Source organism: Cibotium barometz, chromosome 25 (assembly GCF_041138505.1).
Source record: "Cibotium barometz isolate CiBa-2024 chromosome 25, ASM4113850v1, whole genome shotgun sequence".
In the NCBI taxonomy this organism is placed as follows: domain Eukaryota; kingdom Viridiplantae; phylum Streptophyta; class Polypodiopsida; order Cyatheales; family Cibotiaceae; genus Cibotium; species Cibotium barometz.
Window position 1 is genome coordinate 54515139 of NC_141070.1, and position 4664 is coordinate 54519802.

The 4664-nt window shown below is 52.0% G+C and overlaps 1 pseudogene; it reads right to left on the minus strand.

The window, feature by feature from the left end:
• Positions 1-3484: 3484 nt before the first annotated feature.
• LOC147624741 (secreted RxLR effector protein 161 pseudogene) lies at positions 3485-4198 on the minus strand (annotated as a pseudogene).
• Positions 4199-4664: the final 466 nt, after the last annotated feature.

The window sequence follows — 4664 nt, forward strand, 5'->3', positions numbered from 1 at the left end:
TGTGCTATTTGACTCAATTTTTGAGACAAACCGCAGTCACAGCGCTTGATCATACCGATTTACAACAAATCATACTATCTCGGGACGCAGTGCAATAGGCTCTCCATCTCCCTACCTCTACAGGAAAACATTTCCAGATCAGAAATGTCCACAAGGTACTTGAGCCATGGGTCCCCTACAACTCGACAAAACACAAAAACGGCATCCCCTTTGAGAGCATCGCCGACCCCGTGTTATGCAAAGCTGCCAGAGTAATGACCATCCTCATGAAGGTCAAATTTTTGGACCACCACTTTATCATCTCACTCGGACACCTGGCCCGGCTCTACCTCCCCAAGGTCTACCCCACCAACTGGGCCGAACACCTCTTCCAAGAACTCGACCATTGCTCCTAGCACCACAACCAAAGCCACGGGAACCCGATCACCACCACTCTCATCATCTACCACCTACTCGGCTCCATTCCCAAATGAGCCCCCCTTGGGTTGGTTACAGCGGTTTTGCAGACATCCCCTTGAAGCGGCGTGACACGAAGAAACGCAAGTTGGACCCTCAAGATAAGGGCACATCTTCCACGCAAGCCGACCTTCCAGACCTCGAGCTACCAGAGCAGACGAACGGAGCAGCCGCCCTCGGACACACACCCCCTGCTGCCACCACCCCTGCCCCAGCTATTACCCTCACACCCCCCTCTGCTTCCCTCCCCCCACCCCCCAAGAGCCAGCCCCCCAAAGACAAGGGCAAGGGACCCATGCACCCACCCCCTCTGTTGGCCCGACCACTGACTACAGAGCTCACCACCATCTTGGTTGCCCTCTCCCGCATACAATAGGAGCCCGCACAACTCGACAAGGTCACTTCTTTATTGCTCCACATCAATGAGCAAACAGCCATCACAGTAACGGCACATGGTCCAAAAGGCAAACCTCGCCATGGAAGCCACCAGCAAAGATCATGATGAGGCGATGCAACAACTTATTTAGGCCCATTAGGAACAGGACGTTTTGAGGGCCCAACTCGCCGCAGCCGTTGCTGCAAAGGCCCAATTGGAAGAGGATTGCCAAGCCGCCACCCGAGCCCATAACCAGAGCTCTTCGCATTGTTGTGTGAACACGTAGAGCAGGTTGGCAACATCGGCGGCGAGTGAAGTTGGAACTGTTGGAAAGGTCGGATCAACAGGGAGGGCAGTGGTGTGGACCGAGTCGGTAAAGGTGCTAAGACGAGAGGGAGGTGCTCAAGGAGTTGGAGATCGAGGGGTTGGCCAGGTCGGGGGTAGCTGTGCCGATCGGGGAGGTGGAGGCTGCATCCTGTGAGGGTAGAGTGGTGGTAGTGGAGACCGCAGGAGCGGTAAGCGGGATGGAGCTGGGGCTACGCGAGGAGGGAGTTGGAGAAGGGGGGCTGGTGCAGGAGGGAGGGGAAGGATGTTGGGGGCCGCTTGTGGGTTGGCCCAAGCGGTTGTGGTTGCGCTTGCGCTTGTGAGGCGAAGGTTGTCAAAGAGTGAGACCATGAGGTGTGGTCCAATCTTTGTTCATTCCAGCCTCTTCTTGATCTCGTGCTCCAGTTCGCAGTGCAGTATGTGTGCGCAAGACACGGGTTGACCAACTTCGGCCATAGCTGCATAACGACGACCTTCCTCATGAGATACACATTCCGGTGGGTGAGGCAGATACCCTCGGCTACAAGGCGAAGCTGGAGGCGGCATTGGAAGCACTCGATGTTGTTGATCTTCCAATCAGCGTTGTGGGAAGTGCCGCACCATTCGTTTGGAACTGCCTATGTTGGCCGAGGGTGGTTGGGTGTTTCCGTCAAGGGGAAGGTGTAGCTTGGTGGCGATGAGCTGAGGTGTTATTACGACCTCACGATGCGTCCCTCGTTCTCAATTGTCACCGCTCCTTCTGTGCGGAGTTCATTCATGGCACGGTGGCAAAAATCTTCGTCCAAGGCTACGTCTAGCCAACTTGGGATAGAGTTGAACTCGAGGAGGCGGGTGTGGCATAGTCAGTCCTAGTCAATAACGCTCTCGAGAGCTTCAAGAGGCAAGAAGGCCGCAATGGGAGTGGGGGAAGCTGTGGCGAGGATGAAGAGTTGGAGAGATCGAGAAGCAGTGGATTCGAGCAGGGGTGCAAGAGAAGGCGAAATGGGGCAAGGGGGGGAGAGGTGATATAAATAGGGGAAGGCCAATTATGGAGGAGTGAGGGGATGGGTGTGGAATCAAGGAAAAGTTAGGAGAGATCATGGCGGATATTTTGGAGGGGGGTGGCATATTTAGTTCTGCATGCGTGGGTTTATCCGAAAGGACATGTGGCCTTGATGATTTCAGGAGGTGGTTGAGAATGGCAGCGGAGTGTGGAGAAATGATGGGGCAAACGAGATTTATGATGGGAATCTCGAGTAGTGGTCCAAGGTACAGCCGTAGGCAGAAGCCGTTTACGGGATTTGGGAGTGGTGCCCCCTCTAATGTCGATAGGATGAAGGTGTCGATGTCGGTTTTGGTGAGGATTCAGTATGGGCCGGCCCAACGGATTTTGAGGCTGCTAGGGTGTAGGCCCATTTTTTATACAAATAGTAAGATGGGGTCACTGGCGTCGAAAAAATAGAAACGATTATTCCAGTCGACCCATGCCTTGTGTCGTTTCTGAACAGTGTCGACGGTCTAGAGGCTTGATAGTCGAGTTTCGTCGAGTTGCTGGAGTTGCTGGAGTCGGTGGGGTAGGGACGCTTCTGGGTTTAAACGGTTATCGATGGCGACACGGAGGCTTGGGACAATGAATTCCATGGGGGCGACTGCCTCTAGCCCATAGACTAAAGAGAACAGTGTCTAACCCGTCTCGTGACTTTGTCGGCCATTTGAAAAGCCCAGAGGGCGGAGTGGAGCTTGGTGTCCTAGTCGATCCAATTTTCATTGACCGTTTTCTTGAGGATCTGTTTGAGGACTTTGTTGGTGGACTCTACCTATCCATTGGCCTGTGGATAGTACACTAATGATTTTTTGTGAATAATCAGGTGTTGTGTTGTGAGGGCCTTGATGACGCGATTGAAGAAATGGTTGCCATGGTCGCTGACGAGCTCAATGGGGGTGCCGAATCATGTCATGATATTTTCGTACAAGAATCGAGCGACCAATTTGCCAGTGTCATACCACAAGGCTTTGGCTTCCACCCATTTGCTATAGTAGCCGGTAACCACGTAGTTACATGAGAGTGAAGTATTGATATGTAACACCCCCTCTCAATGTCCACCTTGAAGTGAACTACTTTTTCGGCCCAACGCCGAGTCGATGAAGACGTCTCTCGAGCAAGTCTCTCCCAAGAGCCTTTGTGAAGATGTCCGCCGCATTCTCTGTAGTCGAATAGTACACCAAGTCGACCTCTCCATCCATGATGAGCTCGCACACAAAGTGATACTGAATCTCAATATGTTTTGTGCGAGCGTGGAAAACAGGGTTCTTTGCAATTGCCATGCAACTTGGATTATCACACCACAGCTACGTAGGGTCGCTCTGCGATGCACCCATGTCTCCCAAAATCCTCAACCATACTGCCTCACATGAAGCAAAGCACGCTGATTTGTAGTCAGCCTCGGTAGAAGAAAGAGCAACCGTAGGCTGCTTCTTGCTGACCCATGAAACAACTCCAGATCCGAGCGAAAAACAGTAACCTGACACGGATCTCCTGCTATCCACGTCTCCTACCCAATCCGAGTCACAAAATCCAATCAAGGTGTTGCCCTTGGTATAGGTGATGCCATATTCTAGCGTGCCTTTGATGTATTTCAGCACCCGCATCCCTGCCCTCCAGTGGTTCTCCCGGGGCTTATTGGAAAACCTGCTCAGTACACCAGTTGCAAAACTGATGTCCGGTCGTGTGTTGCACAAGTAGATTAAGCTGCCCACAAGCCTTCTGTACTTTGCGTCGTCTACTAGTGGTGATGAGTCTTCAGTTGAAAGCTTCACATCAACCTCCATAGGGGTGCCAACTGACTTGCACTCAGCCATGCCAAATGCCTTCAATATCTCTCCAGCATACTTCTGCTGTGAGATGAAGATTTGATTTGGATCTTGCCAAACCTCTATCCCCAAACAGAAATGCATCAGTCCGAGGTTTGTCATTTCAAACTCTCTTCCCAGCATCTGCTTCGTCTGTGAGATCTTCTCTTCATGGTTCCTCGTCATGACAAGGTCGTCCACATAAAGCACCATGATCATACACTTGCCTCCTTCTCTGTAGATATACAAGTTTGCATCTGATGGGCTCCTCCTGAACCCGTTTCTCAGAAAGTAGGCATCAATTCACTGGTACCATGCGCGTGGGGCCTGTTTCAGCCCTTAAAGTGCCTTCTTCAGTTTGCAGACTTTACCTTCTGAGCCGGGGATCACAAATCCTGGTGGTTGCTCCACGTAGACCACCTCCTTGAGATCTACGTTCAGAAAGGCAGATTTCACATCCATCTGAAACACGGGCCAACTTTCCTCCGCTGCTAAGGCCAAAACACTGCGAATTGTGGTGAGTCTAGCTGTGGGAGCGAAGGTATCTTGATAATCAAAACCATGTACCTGTGCGAAACCCTTCGCCACGAGCCGCGCCTTGTACTTATCCAACGTGCCGTCGGACTTGTACTTGGTCTTGTAAACCCACTTGGTGCCGATTACCTTGCACTTTGGTGGT